The sequence below is a fragment of the Bos mutus genome, chromosome 1, assembly GCF_027580195.1.
Source record: "Bos mutus isolate GX-2022 chromosome 1, NWIPB_WYAK_1.1, whole genome shotgun sequence".
NCBI classification, from domain to species: Eukaryota; Metazoa; Chordata; class Mammalia; order Artiodactyla; family Bovidae; genus Bos; species Bos mutus.
Window position 1 is genome coordinate 58,850,280 of NC_091617.1, and position 21,371 is coordinate 58,871,650.

The window sequence follows — 21,371 nt, forward strand, 5'->3', positions numbered from 1 at the left end:
CCCTGGGTTGGGAAGATCTCCTGGAGGAGGACATGGCAACCCATTCCAGTATTCTTGCCTGGAGAATCACAGGGACAGAGGAGACTAGCAAGGTACATGGGGTCGCAAAGAGTCGAACATGACTGAAGCGACTGAGCACACACACACACATAATGATTGAAACAAGAGCACGGGAAAGACAGAGTAGATGAGAAATTTTAATATAACTAGTGGGTAGAAAAATGCAAAATGTTCCTTGGGAGGAAAGATATGACAAACCTAGACAGCACATTAAAAAGCAGAGACATCACTTAGCTGACAAAGATCTGTATAGTCAAAGCTATGGTCTTACCAGTAGTCATCAATGGATGTGAGAACTGGCCCATAAAGAAGGCTGAGCACCAAAGAATTGATGCTTTTGAACTGTGGTGTTGGAGAAGACTCTTGAGACTTCCTTTGACGGCTCAGAGATCAAACCAGTCAATTCTAAAGGAAATCAACCCTGAATGTTCATTGGAAGGACTGATGCTGAAGCTCCAATACTTTGGTCACCTGATATGAAGAGCCAACTCATTGGAAAAGACCCCAACGCTGGCAAAAATTGAAGGCAAAAGAAGAAGGGGACAAGAGGATGAGATGGTTGGGGGCAACACTGACTCAACAGACATGAATTTAAGCAAACTCTGGGAGATAGTGGAAGACAGAGGAGCCTGCCATGCTGCAATACTTGGAGCTGCAGAGTCAGACACAGCTAAATAACTGAACAACAACAAGGAAAATGTACGTTGTATAAACTGAAGCAATCCCAATGATATAAAGAGTCATAAAGCAAAAAAACAAGATTTCTTCCATTCACAGGTTTTATGACCAGTAAGGATGGACTACAGTATGAAAATGAAATAGACCTAATTCCATAATAGGCATAGAAAGTGACCAACAGTGATAACTCTATTGTTTAAGGACACAAAGTGGTACTTAATAAACTTCAGATTATACCATTTAAAAATTGTTTCTCAACTTTGGAAAATGTCTTACATTCCCCTTGGCTACCTATTTTCTTTAGCTTTTAAAATTATGGAAGTGTCATGCAAACCATCTATAGAAGGTAAATAACAACACCTCTATGAATAGTAGTAATTAAAAAGAACCCATTGATGGTACATTCATTCCAATGCCACCAGCACTGAGTCAACCATTATACTGTGTGTATGCTAAATCACTTCAGTCATATCCAACTCTTTGCAACCCTATGTCTGTAGCCCGCCAGGCTGCTCTGTCCATGGGATTCTCTAGGCAAGAATACTGGAGTGGGCTGACATGCCCTCCTCCAGGGGATCTTCCTAACTCAGGGAAAGAACCCACATCTCCTGCAGCTTCTGCACTGCTGGCGGATTCTTTACCACTGAGCCACTAACATCCAAACCCTGGAGGACACTATCGGCATTGCTGGTAACATCTCTGCTCTTAGAGTTTGGGTCTTTTTTTCTATGAAGAGCACATTCTTACACAGGACAACAGGATGTGAAATGATATGAAAATGTGTGTGTCAGCACTTAGAAAATTCTCCTCCTAAAAGCAGTTTCTAAATGTGGAATCTTTAATAAAGACCTGTAACCTACTGGTCAGCAGAAGCATTTAGGAACTGAAGGCATACAGTACAACGCTTATCCTTATTCCCATTTAGCTACCAGGGTTTTTTTTGCTCAAGATCTCTTTTTTCTTTTCCTTGTTCTCTATATACAATTGTGAGAGAACTCTGTAGAGAAACATCTTGACTAGAATCAGGAGATGGTGAAGGACAGGGAAGCCTGGCATGCTGCAGTCCACAGGGTTGCAAAGAGTCGGACATGACTTTGCCACTGAACAACAACAAATGTGGAAAAGCATCTTGACTGGATCTAGGCTCAGTGTGGGTATATGCCGTGTAAGCACTACACACAACTCCACCAACACACCTGAAACTCTCCACGTTTCAATCCTTTTGATAGTCTTCAGCTGAGACTGCATCTAATCCTCTCACTTATGTTTCACCTACAATTTCAGGTCTCAGCAGTTCCTGAGAATAAATGAGTTATAGTTATACTTCCTCTTCTCGTAAATCTGAAAGAAAGAGTAGGGTGGGGTGGGCTTAGGAAATGGACAGTTTCACTGCCAACCCAAACATAATATTCCAATAGCTGGCTGTTGTGATCCAGAAGATTATTTTTTTTAGTATCGGTGTATGTAAGCCCTTCAGCAAATAAACTCAGAGGATGAGAAGGAGGAGGTGGGGAGAGGAAATGATATTGATGACGACAATGATGGCTAATGTTTTCAGTACCTGTGTCATGCATTGTTCTAGGTGCTCTGCACTCTGCATGTATTATCTCATTTAATCCTCACACATTCAAAAAAATTTCGTGTTAGGTAAAATCATTTTTATCTTCATTTTTTTAAACAGGATATAGAAAAACAGGGGGAAAGTTGTTTAAATGAATTTAAAGATATTTTGTTCCTTTAAAGTTAAAACAAAAAATTTACACTGATTGACCAATCTTTTATGTAAGATCAAAGGCTGTCATCGACTCTTGATCTGCTAAGTCACATTATTCTCCTTACTCAGACAGTTCCACAATGTAGCATTTAAGTAAAGTCAGTGAGAGTTTAAAGATTTTGGTTTATTTAATGGCAGTGAGTGCTTAAAGAGACTTGCAAAGCAAGTTGGATGCGGGACCCTTCCAATTTTTACATTCATCCGCTGCCATTGCCCTAGGAGACCTTTCACGTTGTCTTCCCACACTCGTTTGTTTTAGTGATTCACCTTTACAAAGTCTTTCCAAAGCAGCCAGCTTAAATTTCATAATACCAATAGACATTTATACTTTTTTTACTCGTATTTCACCAGTTTGCATAATTAAATTACAATTGCACATTCAATTGGCATAAACAAATTTAAAAACAAACACAAATGACTCTAAGTAAGCATAACAGCAAGTAAACAGGGAGACAGAAATACACCATATTTCAGAGTTTCCTATCAGCCTAAAGTAGGGATTGGCCAGGAGGGCTTCTACTATATTCATACCTTCCCTAATCGCAAAGAATACTATTTAATAAGTATATTAGGTTTCTGGCACAATGGATTTACAATTGAAAAATATAATCATATTTTATAGGGGGTTTACAGTAACACAAAAATTCTATACTAGGAAGTTAATACATTCCTTCTTATGTTTCTTAAATAGAAATACTGGGAGACTACTTCACTGATAAAAACTAAAGTCATAAAATTCTATCCTAAGCTCAATAAAGTATAACAAAGCCTGTTCCCTACTTTACGTGTGTGAGTATGTACATATATACTCATACACATAAAAACGTGTAATTAATAAATGAAGAAACTCAGACTTTAAGAAAGTCCCTACCAGAGGAAACCATCACCTTATGTGGTAAAAGCTCTAAATTTAAAGTTCAGGTTCAACCTGTTATTACTTATTTGATGTAGAATAATTCACTTCCCCTCCCTGAATTATACTTTCCTTATTTAAAAAAGGAGATAACAATATTTTCTCTCTCCATCTCAAGAACTATGGTCAGAATTACATAAAATAAAATATACGAAAACACTTTACAAACTATCAGTCATCATACATATATAATATACTATTACTAGAAATCCTACCTTGTACTTTGAACATAGAGTCAGGGAGGTCATTTCACAAATGATGGGGCTGAGAGCCCAAAGCCCAAATTACCTTCCTCCTTAGAGTGGCATGGATGACAGAGCACAAGTAGAGAATACTCGATTAACCTGGAAAGGATATCACCAGTCATGAGAGTGGGAATCAATTGGAGATTCAAGAAAGCCAAAATGCCCAGAATGAACTAATGCTGCAGTGGACACTGTGAACAGAGATAAAATGTTAAAGGCTGAGCAGTTTCATATAATAAGTTCTGGCAGTAATTTTGGTGAAAATATGAGGAGAGACAGAAAGATCAAACCCTCAAAAAGTTCAGCTATATAAAACACATATTATTATTTCATCTTATAGAACAAAATGTTGAAGCCTTTTCAAACTAAAGAAAATTGCAAATTTGAGATAATTCTCTTATTTATGTGATTCCTTTCTACTGGCTGGAGAAATTAGCCATAGGTTAGGAAGTTGAGAAAACAATAGGATGCACGTCAGTAAAGTTCAAGTACTTTAATTGGATTGATTTGGGTACAGTTTGTCTTCCTTTTTCTCTGGCCATTAATCCAGCAGGGGAAAGTGATCTGACACAGCACCATGGCACGAAGGGACAGACCCTGAGCGCCTGTCTCTATGATGACTGTTCTTGCGCATCCAGGCCGCCTATTGAAACTAACAATGCCTGCCTCTGCTGCCGAAGAGGATCATCCAAACTCCGAAAATGAAACACATCACACAAAGGGATGAAAGAATTCTTATTCCACAGGGTTTAGCTTGCAGCTGGTCATGCATGCCAGAGGGATGTGCCATGAGGATGAGAAAGAAGCTTCTAAAGAGAATAGCTGGGGCAGCCAGTTGGATATTTTGAAATACTTAGGGAATTATTCCTTTGAAACTAAAGCAAATAACTAGACTTCTTTACAGCGGAACTTAGAAGAGACCGGGTTTTTTAATCACTAAAATTCACCCAGGTGTGAATATTCTTGCCATTAAAAGAAACCGATAAATTCTAATTGATTATATGTTCTTGGGGTTCCCCATTTAAAGCAAGAGATCATTTTATATAATTTTTTTTGTCCTCAGGGCTGGTACTCAAAATCACTTGGGCGTTTAAAACTGTATCCAGGGATAAGTGTTGAGTTTTTCAGAAACTGATGCAAGTAACTAAATAATATGCTTATTATACACAATAAAACACTGATTAGGACCATAGACTCTGAGACTAGATCAGAGTTGAAACCGATTTGACTTTCAATGCATGGTGTTGGGTCCAAGGTGCTCTAATGGCCTGGAATAGTTTCACGGAGAAGTCCGCCCCACAAAAGATGTTCCAAACACAGATAAAACTTATTAAGAAAAAAAAAAATTCCCTGCAGTCACCATTGCTCCTGGCTCCTCAACTGGCCTCAGCAAGGAATAATGCAGTTTTGAGTTGCCCTGGACATCACTGTACAAAGTAGTGCCGAAAGCAACACCTAGAATTTTGTAGAGACATGCCACAGTGAGGCATCAGCATTCACAGATACACTCACTCTGACCAGTCAGAAACACAAACACTTGCCCGAGTTCCTTAGCCCTTTTCAACTCCTATTCCAAAACAGATCATCTTCCTCTATCTACTGGCTGAAAGGTAAAAACTCCTTTCTTTGCACATGACAGAATACACATTAGATTTAACAATCTCTTTTTACCTATTATACCACTGATTCCAAATAACTTGCTATAACTAGATATGTAGCTTTATGGAAGTTATTCAATCTAATTTAGCCTTAGATTCTTCATTGATAATATGTAAATAATATCTGCCTTATGAGACTGTTGTGAAGAGGGAGATAATATTTACCTCATAGTTCAGTCACCAGCACAAAGAGTGACTCAATAAATGGTAGTCACTGTGTGTGTCTTTCTCTATAACAGAAGTAACACATAGTTTACAGAAGAAACTAAAACGAGAAATGGAATGCAAAATTAAAAATATTCCCCTACCTTGTCAGGATGCTATTGTTGATTCAAGCATTGTATCATTCTTTTCAGGTTAGATCACACTTTATTAGAAGCATTACTTCCTTACAGGATTGAATGAATAGAAGTCTCTGGGAGAAAATTTTCTTTCCACGTTTTCAATCCATTAGTTCTAATTAATGTCCTTCAGACCACTGTAAACAAGTTCTTGTTATAAGTGTTTTAACTTTTCAAATAGCTATGATTATATTTAATACCTAAATGTTTGGCATTGGAGGGTTTCCATAATTGTTCTAATGTTTCTTGTTCCCCCACTTCTACCACAGCTTCAACTCTCTCAGTAGCTCTTCTAACTTCTCTCAAAAAGAGAAGACAATTTGGCTGAAAACTGATACTACAAAAGAAACTTTGAAATATTTTTGAGAAAAATTAATTCTTACTCTCAGTTCTTCTACAGATACTATCCCACACAACTGCACAAAATGAATTTCTGAGTCCAACACCAACATACTCTAAAGACTAAAAGAAGCATTCTTTCAGAAAAACCTAAAAACTAACGAGGAAAGAGAAATATATACACACATAGATATAGTATCCAATGAAAAGAGATTATAATGATGGAACATGTATGTAAAGAGAGACAATGATATTTAGAGTACAGTGGAAAATTTCTACATAATAAAATAAGACCCACAATTGATTTCCCTTAAGAATTATAAAAATTTCAAATTCAAGCTTTATTGTAGTAAAAAATAATTTAAATCCCTACCATTAATTACTTCTTTGCATTGTGAATTTTTGCTCTCAAATTTTTATACTAAAATCCTTAATTTAGGTATCAAAGACAGAAGAACATAATATTTCATTTTAAAGGATTCGATCAACCATTTTGAAAACCTGAGTCATCACTTTTCCACCACCCCTTTTAGCACCACCCATTCAAACAATCCCCAGATCCTGTCAATGTTCTTTCTACTCCCACTGTACTATCTAGAATCCTAAGTAATCTAAGTATTTTCATCCTCTAATCTCTGCCATCCATCTTTATGCTTCCAGAATTACCTTCCATAAAAATAAAGGCTCAAGGAATTTCCCTTACCTCCTTAAAAACCTTGGGTGGTTTACCAAATAAAGTCCAAACTCTAGCATAACATTCAGTCTTTCACAGTATAGCATTAAACTACAACTCATGGTAATTATACTGAATGTAAAAGATATTCAGTAACAGCTTGCTATGTTCCAGACTCCATAGCAGTGGGCTGGTAGTAGGAATAAACATGAACCAGACACAGTCCCCATTTTCAAAGAAGCCAGTGCGATGAAAAGGCAGATAAGTGAACTAAACATTGTAATGCAATGAAGTGAGCACAACAAAGGTACCTAACAATAGGGAGCTAACAAAATAGATTATGCCCAAACTCAATGAGGAGAAAAGTGAAAGTAATATCTTAGTCCTCTGCTTCAGAAAATGATGGAAGCAACACAGGAGTTAACCTCCTGCATTAAACAACTAAAAATTGGACAAAATACTTTATAGACATTGGACAACAGGCAGCACATGATAAGGTCAGCCCCATAATCACTATAACTTACTGTCTAGACAGAGTTACCAGATCACATCTCAGAGCGGAAGAAACCAAATAGACCCTGTGTTGCCCAGGGCTACACTGCTAATAAGGAGTAATTTGGGCTTCAGATAGCAGTCTTTCTGATTCCAAAGTCCAAGAAGTTTTTACTTTTACTTCTCTACCACCTTTAAATCATTGCTTAGACTGTCCACCTAGGCTAGAAATCAGCTCACTCCTACCCCTCCATATTCTCTCGCCCTACAGAAATTATGTTTCAAGGTTTCAGTTTAAACATCACTTCATCCAAGAAAACTTCCCTAATTCCATTGCCCCAAGCCATAGAAAGAAAAAAATCAGTATTACCATCCTTTATAATACTGTATTTTTTTTGTCCAAGACTTCATTTTTATTGTTTTTCAGCATTAATTTTATTCTGCTTTATCTAATAATTATATTAGTTTAAGCCAATGTTTATCAGGGCTTCCCTGATAGCTCAGTTGATAAAGAATCCACCTGCAATGCAGGAGACCCCAGCTGGATTCCTGGATCAGGAAGATCCACTGGAGAAGGGAGAGGCTACTCACCACAGTATTCTTGGGCTTCCCTTGTGGCTCAGCTGGTAAAGAATCCGTTTACTGAGAGCTTACTGTATTATATTAGTGCTAACCAATGTTTATCAGGGCTTCCCTGATAGCTCAGTTGATAAAGAATCTGCCTACAACAGAGAAGACCCGGGTTTGATTCTTGGGTTGGGAAGATCCACTGGAGAATGGATAGGCTACCGATTCCAGTATTCTTGGCTTCCCTTGTGGCTCACCTGGTAAAGAAACGTTTACTGAGAGCTTACTATATTATTGCTCTATACGATGTACATGAACCCCATCACTTAATCCTCGGGACAGTCCTATATAGTAGGTTCTATTTTCAGCTTCATTTTGTATATAAGGAAACTGAAACACAGATAGGCTAAATAACTCACTTAAAGTTATGCACTATTTCAAATCCTAAAAGATGATGCTGTGAAAGTGTTGCACTCAATACGCCAGCAAATTTGGAAAACTCAGCAGTGGCCACAGGACTGGAAAAGGTCAGTTTTCATTGCAATCCCAAAGAAAGGCAATGCCAAAGAATGCTCAAAATACCACACAACTGCACTCATCTCACTCTAGTAAAGTAATGCTCAAAATTCTCCAAGCCAGGCTTCAACAATATGTGGAATGTGAACTTCCAGATGCTCAAGCTGGATTTAGAAAAGGCAGAGGAACCAGAGATCAAATTGCCAACATCTGCTGGATCATCAAAAAAGCAATAGAGTTCCAGAAAAACATTTGCTTTATTGACTATGACAAAGCCTTTGACTCGGTGGACCACAACAACTCTGGAAAATTCTTCAAAAGATGGGAATATCAGACCACCTGACCAGCCTCTTGAGAAATATGTATTCAGGTCAGGAAGCAACAGGTAGAGCTGGACATGGAACAACATACTAGTTCCAAATAGGAAAAGGAGTACATCAAAGCTGTATATTGTCAACCGGCTTATTTAACTTATATGCAGAGTACATCATGAGAAACGCTGGGCAGGAGGAAGCACAAGCTAAAATCAAGATTGCCATGAGAAATATCAAAAACCTCAGATATGCAGATAACACCACCCTTATGGCAGAAAGTGAAGAAGAACTAAAGAGCCTCTTGAGGAAAGTGAAAGTGGAGAGTGAAAATTTGGCTTAAAGCTCAACATTCAGAAAACTAAGATCTTAGCATCTGGTCTCATCACTTCATGGCAAATAGATGGGGAAACAGTGGAAACAGTGACAGGCTTTATTTTTGGGGGCTCCAAAATTACTGCAGATGGTAACTGCAGCCATGAAATTAAAAGATGCTTGCCCCTTGGAAGAAAAGCTATTACTAGTCTAGACAGCATATTAAAAAGCAGAGACATAACTTTGCCAACAAAGGTCCATCTAGTCAAAGCTATGGTTTTTCCAGTAGTCATGTATGGATGTGAGAGTTGGACTATAAACAAAGGTGAGTGCTGAAGAATTGATACTTTTGAACTGTGGTGTTGGAGAAGACTCTTGAGAGTCCCTTGGACTGCAAGGAGATCCAACCAGTCCATCCTAAAGGAAATCAGTCCTGAATATTCATTGGAAGGACTGATGCTGAATCTGGAACTCCAATACTTTGGCCACCTGATGGGAAGAACTTACTCATTTGAAAAGACCCTGATGCTGGGAAAGATTGAGGGCAGGAGGAGAAGGGGACGACAGAGGATGAGATGGTTGGATGGCATCACCAACTCAATGGACATGAGTTTGAGTAAACTCCAGGAGTTGGTGATGGACAGGGAGGCCTGGCGTGCTGCAGTCCTTGGGATCGCAAAGCGTCAGACACGACTGAGTGACTGAACTGAACTGAATTGAACTGAACTAAGCTTCAGAGCAGGAATTCAAACCTAATAATCTGCCCTCAAAGTCCGTGTATATAAGCTAATTGTTTCCTATCTGACTAGCCTACTAGACTTCTTGAATAGGAACAGTTCATCTAGGTAATCTTGCTGTTTGTATATCTTATACCACCTGGGATTCTGTTGTTTTCCATATGTATGAATGAACAAAGGAGAATTCTGAGGCTGTGGAGGAGTAATGATACTGAGTGCTAAACGAGAACTCTGGCCATCTCTAAACTATGACAAAAGATATCTATAATTCTTTGAGAGAAACTATTCTTTATCCTTGCAACTCCTCAGAAATTTCATCCACAGCAATTAAAGTTCTTTTATGCTCCAGTGATGGAGTCTTATTTCACTCTTAGCTAATTTCAATGTTGACAAATTATAGATATATTCTTTTATGTTTATGTTAATGACCATTGTAAGACATATTTTATATATTTATTCTAAGCATAGAACAACACTACAAGTAAGAAAAAGAATATATAGAGGTGGGAAATACATGTGGGAGTAGAGAACTGGCAAAGGTAATAATAAAATAGTAACAAAAAAAATCAACTACCATTTTCAAACCCTTACCATGAGCTAGGCACTTCCATTATTGTTATTAATAATGGTACTATAATTTCAATGCATTATCTCACTTAACCCTCAGAACAACCATGAGGTAGGAATATAATGATCCTGAAATTCTGGTATTCTCATTTTTATAACAACAGTGTCAGATGCCTTAAAAGAGTGTATTCACAAAGTTCACAACCATTTTATTAAAGTAGAAGCTTAAAAATCATGGGACTACATTTTTATCAATTACCGTTTTTTCATCAATTTTACAAGTGTTATATAATAGACTGGCAAGCACTATTATTCCACATACGTTAATGCCATCATGAGTTCGTTTATGTTCAGTATCTACTCCACACAAGCTCATTCACAAGTTAGTGTTTACTAACATTGTTTACTGAAAAAATATAAAGTTGCCAATTCCTTATGGTAGAACATAATGGTTGTTGTTGTTAGTTGCTAAGTTGTGTTTGACTCTTGTGACCCCATGGACTGTTGTTTCCTCCCAGGCTCCTCTGTCCATGTATCTCCCAGGCAATAATACTGGAGTGGGTTGTCATTTCCTTCTCCAGGGGATTTTCCTGACCCAGGGATCGAATCCACATCTCCTGCATTGCAGGAGATTCTTTATCACTGAGCTACCAGGGAAGACTGTCATATCACATCATATTACATTAAAAATGGATATCAGTAATTGAGTCCCTATTATGTGTTGGGCAAAATGTTAGGTGCTTTACAATATGATCTCGTTTAGTCTCCATCACTGTGGGAGTTTGGTTTTCTTATCTGCAGTTTATAGGTGAGTAAAATGGCTCAGAATAACTTGTCCATGGTCTCACAGTTACTAAGCAGTGTGCTAGACAGGAGCTCAAACCCACCTCAGGCTACCACAAAAATGAAGAGAATTTTGTAAAGTGGGAATTTGCAAAATTAACACACAAAATAAATAGCCTTTCTATACAGAAACAAACAAACAAACAAACAAACAAAAAACAAAAAATATTATGAAAAACTGTTTAGGATAGGAAGGATGTAAAAAAATAAAGTGTTCATTGCTGAGTCATGTCTGACTCTGCAATCCCATGGACTGTAGCCTGCCAGGCTCCACAGTCCATGGAATTTTCCAGGCAAGAATACTGGAGTGGGTTGCCATTCCCTTCTCCAGGGAATTGAACCCAGGTCTCCTGCACTGCAGGCAGATTCTTTACCATCTGAGCCACTAGGGAAGCCAAAAAAAAAAAAAAAGCAAGCAATTAAATAAACGAATAGAACACCAAACCTTAGTAGCAAACATTTAAAACCTTTATAAGGAAAACTGTATAACACTTTTGATAGACACAGAAGTTATTTAATAAGTGGAGGGGGAAAGCAGGTTCTTAAACATGGAGATTCAACTTCATAGAGATATTAATTATCCCTATGTTGATTCATGAACTTATCATAATTCCAATAGGGTTACATCAATTTTATTTTCCCCTTGAAGTCTGCTAGTTTATTATAAAGTTCATTTAGAAAAACAACTAAGCAAGAAAAGTCATAAAAACCCCGGACAAAAAGAGCAATGGTGGGGGTGAGGTGGGAGGCTAATACTTCATATATTAAAACATGATCTAAGTTTTTTATAATTAAAAAAGCAATAATGGCATATGAATAGATAGCCCAACATAGAGTAGAAAACCTAAAAGTATGTATAGCAGCATAGGAAAAAAATTACAATAGAAAAAGCAAGAAGAAAATATATATGAATTTCTTTACAAACTTCAAGTGGGAAAAATTTTTCCAAATGATGCCACAATGACATAAGACTTCACAGTCAATTAAACAATATTAAAGGCAAATGCCTCTTTTAGCCAATAATCATCACTGTCATGGATTCTACGAAAAGCTAAAACCAACACACCTCTGGGAAATCACAGAAACTGCAGAATTATTCATTAGAACTAACTCTAATACCTTCTCTTACTTCACCACCATTTTTAAACTACAGCTCAAAGACTGTAGGAATATAACCAAAACCTAAAAGGATCTAAGCCATAACTACAGAATTTGTTGGAATTAAACTATACTACTCCATAGCCCCATATAATCCAAGACCTCTTGCATTTCAGTATTATGCAAGCGTGCTAGGTTGCTTCAGTCGTGTCTGACTCTTTGTGTCCTTCTGGACTGTAGCCCACCAGGCTCCTCTGTCCATGGGATTCTCTAGGCAAGAATACTGGAGTGGGTGGTCACATCCTCCTCCAGGCTATCTTACCAACTCAGGGATGGAACTGGCATCTCCTACAGCTCCTGCATTGCAGGCGGATTCTTTACTGCTGAGTCACCGAGGGAAGCCCCTTCAGTATTATACTTACTTTTAAAGGGATTCCAATTCCTGAATATCTTAATCCACTATTATAGTAAAAAATATGCAAGTGATTTCTATGTGCCCTGGGGCAAGGTAGATATTTAGATTTATCTTATAATTTAAAATAACAATGCAAATGTATACCAAAACTCTGTAAACGATATTTAAAAAAATAAAAAAAAACTTGTTCTGGAGAAGAATCTGGCTGGATTCAAGCCTGTCAATTGTGTAGCTGCTGACTGCACAGCCTCTGAGTCCATGAAAAGACAGCATCTTTGCTTACTCTGAGATATTTTACTTCACCCTTAAAAGCTGCCAAACCTCTAAAATTTGTAAAGAATATGTTTAGAAAGAAAAATCTAGATTGTTGTACATTTTCCCCAACATTTCAAGAGGCATGATATGGATTCTTTGGACACTGAGCATACCATTATTTACTGATTGGAATGTATTTCAGACACAGTAATTACAGTGTCTGATTAGTATCTCCAGAACATATAGATAACATCTACATTTATAAAAATTAGAACTATTTCCACAAGTAGCTTCAGAGAAAAAGCTTTTTAAAAAACAACATAAAAATGGTCCATTGGCAAAAGATATGATCAGAGCCTTGCTGTACACTAACATTGCCTTGCAAATGAAAACCTGCGCTGTTCCTTATGATCAGGGTTTTACCCATTTATTTGGTTAATCATTCAAATGGCTAAACAGACCTCTAATTTGAAAATAAAAACCAATTGATGCAATCACAAACAAGTTCTAAAATTGCGGTTTATAAAAATTGAAATCTTGTTCTAAGCCAAAACACACACACAGTTACCTTTTCCTAATCAGAGCATTCATTTCTCCTCATTATGATCTCACAAGCACATTAAAATCTTATTAACATTAATTACTTCTGAGCGCCTATGCATGAGCAGTGACAGTCGTGAGTGTGCGCGTGTCTGGATCATATCTACATTTATATACCTTGCTGCACTTTGCTTATAAAACATGTGAAAATATTTCTGCTAACACCAATTAGCTAATTTCACACACACACAGATAGTAAACTGCTGTCTCACTGCACAGCCTATCAGAGACCAGCAAACATATGGACAAACGGACGGGAAAGAAAGCAGAAACACCTCTTGAATGTGAGAACTAAAACGACTTATACTTGCTCCTTAACTCTTGAGGTGAAAACAAGTTGAGAGAACAAAATAACAAAAAATAAATCATTAACATTTTAAAAACCAAGCATTCTATTTTCTACGCAGATGGGTTCAATGATAAAAATGATAGAGACAAAGAAAAACTGGCAAGCAAAAAGCAGCAGACTCAGGAGACAGAGAAAAAGACAAAGGCATAGAAATGAAAGTGTCCTTTTTTACACATGTACACACACATGCACATATACACACTTGCTTTGTATAATCATATTCACATTATAATTTGAGAAAAACTATATATATAATCTTTACTCTGACTGCAAAGTAAGAATAATAGCACACCAGATGTCAAAATCAAACAGGTCTATCTTCACAAATAATAAAATTCCAAGTCGACCTAAATGATTTATATATTCTATTTATACCAAGACAATTATATATAGGAGCCCCTCAGTTTTTACAACAGAAACTCTATGTAAATGCAGAACACTAGTTAAAGCCATAAAACCACATATAATCTGTCTCTCTTTTCTTCACACTCTCAATATCCAATATATTTTACCACACACACACGCTCCATCAACTTAGGTCCTTCTTTCCCTCATCATGTGTCTTTTAGTAGGAATATTCATAAAGAATAAACCACTGACCATTACATCCACATTTTTTTGTTTGATCCACGTATCTATCTTCTCTTCATGGCCTACAGTTTATGCTAAATCCAAAAACCTATGTAATACTGTTGGATAGAATGTTATCCACACATTTTATCTTGAGTCTTTCTGCCATCTTTAATTTCTTTGTTGCCAGTGACCACTATCCCAATGCTATATCATTTTCCCAAAGAAAATATTTCAAAATTCCTATGGAAAACACTAGGCAATGGCCAAAAATACTCATGTTTAGTTCCATAATGACTTTCTCAGTGGAAAAAAAAAAAAAAAACCTCTGGGTCACAGTACCTAGGTTTATAAAAAAAGGAAATAATTCTAAGAATATACTCATTAAATAATTTTAGAATATTTGACTAAGAATAAAATATAGTCAAATATATTTGAGACATTCAACAATCCAGTACAATTAATGTTCAAGATGATTTAAGCAAATATAGCTCATTCTGTATTTACAATGTTCAACCTGTTGTTCAGTGGCCTCATCGGCCTAAAGCACGGCAGTCAATTACACACAGCAACGCAAGTGTGCACCCTATAGGTGTGCTATGTAACAAAGGTCTTAGTGCTTTTTCTGTGTAGGATATAATGCATATGGGAGTAGAAATGACAGGAAGCAAGATTTTTTAATCTTCATGAGATATTTAAAATATATGACTGATATCAATATGAAGTTTAAAAGAAAGCAAACAATATACTGAATTTTATTTTAATTCAGTGTTAAACAACATGCTCACAACTGAAAAAAAATTAGTAGACATTCTCTGGGAAATCTAAAACAGGCTAATATAATATCATAAGCAAAAGGAGTGTTAAGAGTTTTTTTAGATAAACTAGAAGATAACAAAATAAGGCCAAATATAGTAAAATGGTATCTAAAACTGAGAAAGAGTTATGTCAATTAATTGCCAACTTACCATAACAATTCAAAATAAAACTCATAGACTTTGTATAGGTCAGTAGCTTGTTACAGTACTATTTATGACTTGCAAGTATTCTGCTTTACCAGAGTTATCAAATAAAATTAAAGGTGCCCTTTATAAGAAAGCCTACAGAACTGAGAAAATCTAGATTTGAAAACCTGAAAAATCAGTCGTTGTCTGTCATAACACAATAGAATGCTATGTTTAAAAAATATATTAGTTTTAGTAAACACTTCAGTGTTTGTTTATAGGTCATTAATAGCGTAACAGAATCTGGGAACCAAAAATGAAAGTATTAGCACCCAGTGCCAAATGGAGACTGATTTTATTTTGTTTTTAAACCTCTAAGTTTATAGATCAGTGAAAAATTATGAGATTTATTCAAAAAATCAATTGACATTGACATTTTAAAGAATGTATTGTATTAAGATATATCACTAATGATCAGAGAAGTTTGGAAAAGGAGGAAGCAGCAAAGAAATAATCTTGATTAAACTTAAAAAGAACCACAATATTCCATTTTCAGTCTGCTCTTATGCAGCCAGTTTCCCAAAGATCCATTGATATATGACCATGACAGAACAACTTGCAAAAAAGTGCAGAAATAGATTGAGACTTAGAACCCATCTTCCCTTTCAAAAATGCTACATCACAAACTGCAAAGACTAGATGGTCAAATTTCAACATCAAAAGTACACTTGACATTTGAACCAGATCTAAGAATTATGGTCTTTGTTTTCCAATAAAAGTCGGTAAACTGAAGTTTACTTAACTCTTTCCTGTGTTTATGAGCTTCTCAAGGATTACTGAAATTAGAGACTACATATGAAAAAGATAGTTCATCATTTCCAAAAAAGATATTCATCCAGATTGCCCTCCAATCCGTGAAATCTGAGATGCCTAAGGAGTCTTCTTTGTGAAAGCCTTACAAATATATCCAAAGATGGTGAGTCCCATATGGCTCTGATAAATGAAACCCGTTATTGTGAATTTCAAGCTCTTCTTTAAAACAAAACACTATTGGGTGGATTTGGTGCTCATGAAATAAAGCACTAATTGCGTGGCCTAACAACACTCTGAATCCTCTCCGTAGCAGACATTTTAAGTTGTGCCAAATTGGTTTTGGGATGTGAACAAATATTCTGGAGCCAGACTCTCACATGCACGCACTACTCCCTGGAAGTAAGTTGGACACTCTCGGAAACTGCATTAACTCTTTCAGGCCACCAGGGAACCTAACTCTTTCAAAACGAAGGTTCTCTTTCAAGACGAAAATATGTCACTCAATTTCAAGTCAGACTCAAGTAAAAGGTAAAATAGAGAAAAACTGATCTGGGGTCAGTTCAGCAATAAAGTATCCATAGATATTAGATAGCCCCTATACCCCAATGGATGCTTATTCACTTGTATCCAGAAAATCTTATTCTTTTCCTATGTGTGTGCATAATTTCCGAGACATTAATAAGAGTTATGTGCATTCAGGAGAAGAGAATTCATTTTAATCTTAATATGTCACATTTGCCTCAGGCAGAGTGATAAGAAACTTTTGTTTCTTTGGTAACCACTTTCACCTTATTATAACAGAAAACTTCTTGAATTTTTGTTTCACCACATGAAATATAATTTCCACACTAGAATTTTTTGTATGCTCTCCCCATCATGGTTCAAAATGATGCCTACAGACCTGGAACTGCATATTTAAATGGTAATTAATCTAATCCCATCTCCATTTCACTCAAATTTAAGAATTAATAAAAACATTTTTTTAAATAACTAAATATAAGAAAAAAATTATAAATATCAGTTTCTGTCTCTTTTTAATCTTAATTTCTTCAGAAGCAAAATAATTTCTTAGGAACAAGGGTTACTTTTTAGGGAATTTTAATTAGCATTTTATTTGCAGCATCTTGAAAATAACATTTCCCATTTAGCTCACTGACAGATATCCTGGCTTTTATTTGTCCTTAAGATTACCCAAATTTCACTAACTATAATTTTATACTTTTAGGTCACTGTCATTCTGTGGCTGTCACTTTCCCCTTTCATCTAAAAGGCTTAGTAAAAATATAGATAAAAGGAAAATTACTTTTTTGGGTAGAAAATAACTAAATGCCCATGGAGAGTTTTTTTTTTAACCACTTCACTTCTAGTGTAAGCCTTCTAAGATAAATTTTGTTAAAAATCATATTTAATTTCCTACCAATTGGTGTGAATTTAAGAGTATTACCAGAAGCCTATGATCCATTTCTAACAAAGCCTTATATTCTAACAATTAGCCTGTGTGTACTGCTGCCAATGACTCTATTGCTAAGACAAAAAAAAAAAAAACCTCATCAGAGCCTAAGAGGAAATGAGCTGCTATTTGCAAGAAGATAGGACACATTTGGTGAATCAAATGTGTAGGTGCTTCGGACATCGGTTAATTCCAATTGCAATTCTTAGAAACCAAGTCTGCAAATGTGTCAAGGTGAGAATATGTACCTGACTTTCACTGGAGTTTTTCAGTTCTGAATAATTCTTAAATGTTTCACAATAAAATCATAGAGAACCCATTATTGCATTAAGGCCTATTTGTACCATGGCTGATATAATGGCATTATTTCTATGCTCTGGGGCATACTAGTTTAGTTAGTTGCTGGTAACTAAGTAAAACTCATGTTCTAGTTGAGCTTGATACCTAGAATCATACTAATGGTATTAAGAGGTAAAGGGTAATACTCAATAGGCACCTCTACATCAAAATTGTTTTACCTATTTTTTAAAATAAATATTTATTATATCAGTAAGAAACTGAATACATATTGAAAATTTCCAAACAGAGAGATTCTAGGACCAAGCAGCAATTTTCTCATGGAGTCCAAACAAAAGGGATATTGGGGCAGTTATAAACCCTTTATAGAAGACTGAAGTTTTGATTTAAAGCTCTACTGTGGTCCTCTTTTCCAACCTAAATCCATATAATGACATCAGTTTAGGAAAGACAGTATCAAAACTTGGCATATGTTCTTTTCAAAATCCTATGATTAACAGTAATTACAAGATTAAAAAAAAAACAAAAACAAAAACAATGATCTTTCTTTGCATGCATGCTAAGTCACTTCAGTCATATCCAATTCTTTGTGACCCTATGGGCTGTAGCCCTCCAGGATCCTCTGTCCTTGGGATTCTCCAGGCAAGAATACTGGAGTGGACTGCCATTTCCTTCCCAACCAGGGATCAAACCCCCGATCTCTTACATCTCCTTCACTGACAGGCAAGTTCTTTACCAGTAGCACCACCTGGGAGCCTAGTCTTTCTTTGGTAATACGCTTTTACTCCTCCCTCTTTCTGTGCATGTATCTGCTATAAGTTCTAGGTTTGTAGTTACCATGAAGCTTAAGTACTGAAGAATAAGCAAAGCTCAAAGTTAGCAGAAGAAAGAAAATAACAAAGACTAGAACAAAAGTAAATGAACTAGAGACTAAAAAGACAATAGAAGAGTCAATGAAACAAAGAGGAGGTCCTTTGAAAAGATAAAATTGACAGATCTTTTAAGATCTGTCACTACACTAAGAAAAGAAGAGAAAGGATTCAAATAAATAAAATCAGAAATTAAAGAGGAGATATTATAATTTTTACCATAAAAATACAAAAGATCATGAGAGACTACTATGAACAATTATTTGCCAATGAAGTGGACAACCTAGAATAATGGATAAATTCGTAGAAACATACAACCTACCAAGATTAAATCATGACGGAATACAAAATCTGAACAGATTGATTATAGCTAAAGAGATTGAATTAGTAATCAAAAACCTCTCAACAAACAGAATTCCAGAACCAAATGGATTTACTAGTAGATTTTTTTCAAATTCAAAGTAGAATACCAATTTTCAAATACCTCTTTGTTTCATTGACTCTTCTATTGTCTTTTTAGTCTCTAGTTCATTTACTTTTGTTCTAGTCTTTGTTATTTTCTTTCTTCTAATAACTTTGAGCTTTGCTTATTCTTCAGTACTTAAGCTTCATGGAAAGCTTCATTTTTTTCAAACTCTTCAAAAGAATAGAAGAGGAAGAAACTCTTTCAAACTCATTTCATGAGGCCAGAATTCTGATACCAAAATCAGACAATAAGATGCAAGAAAATTATAGGCCAATATCCCTGAGACAATAGATGCAAAAATCAACAGCAAAATAGTAGCAGAGTTCAACTATACATTAAAAAGATCATACACAATGATCAAGGAGAAGGCAATGGCACCCCACTCCAGTACTCTTGCCTGGAAAATCCCATGGATGGAGGAGCCTGGTAGGCTGCAGTCCATGGGGTCGTGAAGAGTCAGACTCGACTGAGTGACTTCACTTTCCCTTTTCACTTTCATGCATTGGAGAAGGAAATGGCGACCCACTCCAGTGTTCTTGCCTAGAGAATCCCAGGGACAGCGGAGCCTGGTGGGCTGCCGTCTATGGGGTCGCACAGAGTCAGACACGACTGAAGTGACTTAGCAGCAGCAGCAGCACACAATGATCAAATGGAATTTATTCCAGTGATTCAAGCATGATTCAATATCCACAAATCAGTCAATGTGAAACATTAAAAAAATGAAGAATAAAAATCATATGATAATCTCAATAGATGCAGAAAAAGCATTTAAAAATTTCAACATCCATTTATGATAAAAAAAAATTCTAACACAGCAGGTGTGGAAGGAACATTCCTCAGCATAATAATGATCATATATGGCAGACTAATAGCTAACATCATATCCAATGGTGAAAAGCTGAAACTTCCTTTAAGATGAGCAACAAAAGAAGAATGCCTACTCTCATCACTTTTATTCAATATAGTACTGGAAGTCCTACCCAAAGCAATTAGGCAAAAAGAAAAAAACTGGAAAGGTAGAAAGAAAACTGTCATATTTGCAAATGATATATCAGTGCGTGTGTGCATGCTCAGTCATTTGTCATGTCTGACTCTTTGTGCCCTTATGAACGGTAGCCTACCAAGCTCCTCTGTCCATGGGATTCTCCAGGCAAGAATACCAGAGTGGGTTGCCATACCCTCCTCCAGACCTTCCCAACCCAGGGATTGAACCCACATTTCCTACGGTTCTTTCATTGCAGGCAGATTCTTTACTGCTGAGCCACTGAGGAAGCCTGATATTATATGTAGAAAACCCTAAAGACTCCTACAAAAAACTATTAGAACTGATAAATGAATTCAGTAAAGATGCAGGACACACACACACACACACAAAATCTTATGTGACCATATAGTAACAATAAACTATCAGAAAAAAATTAAGGAAACAATCTCATTTACAATTACTTTAAAATTAATAAAATAACTCAGAATGCATTTAACCAAAGAGGTGAAAGATCTATATACGGAAAACTACAAGACATAAATAAATTGAAGAAAACACAAATAAAAATATATCTCATGCTCATAAATTGGAAGAACTAATATTGTTAAAATATCTGTACTATCCAAAGTAAACATAGATTCAATGGAACCCCTAGCAAAATTCCAGTGGCACATTTCACAGAAATAGAACAGAAACTCATATATTTTTATGGAACAATGAAATACCTTGAATAATAAAAAAAATCCTGAGAAAAAAGAACAAAGCTGGAAGCATCATGCTCCCTGATTTCAAACTATATTACAAAGCTATAATCATTAAAATTGTAAGGTATTGGCATAAAAACAGACACACATACAGTGGGGAAGGTACAGTCTCTTCAATAATGGTATTGGGAAAATTAAATAGTCACATACGAAAAAATGAAACTGAACTGCTTCTTTACACCATACATAAAACTTAACTCAAAATGGATTAAAGACTTAAATATGAGACCTGAAAGTAAACTCCTAGGAGAAAACAAGATAACAAGGTTAGTCACTTGATATGGATCTTAGAAATGATTTTTTAAATCTGTACCAAAAGTAAAAGCACCAAAGGCAAAAAAAAACAAAAACAAAAACAAAGTGGGACTGCTGCTGCTGCTAAGTCACCTCAGTCGTGTCTGACTCTGTGTGACCCCATAGACGGCAGCCCACCAGGCTGCCCCGTCCCTGGGATTCTCCAGGCAAGA

The 21,371-nt window shown here is 36.1% G+C and overlaps 1 protein-coding gene across 23 annotated transcripts in view; it reads right to left on the minus strand.

Moving 5' to 3' along the window:
- Positions 1 to 21,371, minus strand: part of ZBTB20 (zinc finger and BTB domain containing 20) — an 865,400-nt gene that overhangs the window by 784,555 nt on the left and 59,474 nt on the right. For 5 of the 23 annotated variants that reach the window (XM_070369724.1, XM_070369601.1, XM_070369666.1 and 2 more), the window contains exon 2: positions 3,641 to 3,769. The exons of 12 other annotated variants lie outside the window; for them this stretch is intronic. The gene's annotated coding sequence lies outside the window, so the exon portion shown is untranslated. Of the gene's footprint in view, positions 1 to 1,934; positions 2,080 to 3,640; positions 3,862 to 21,371 lie in introns of those variants that run through there. 6 more of the 23 variants (XM_070369621.1, XM_070369699.1, XM_070369634.1 and 3 more) reach the window with 5 other exon arrangements.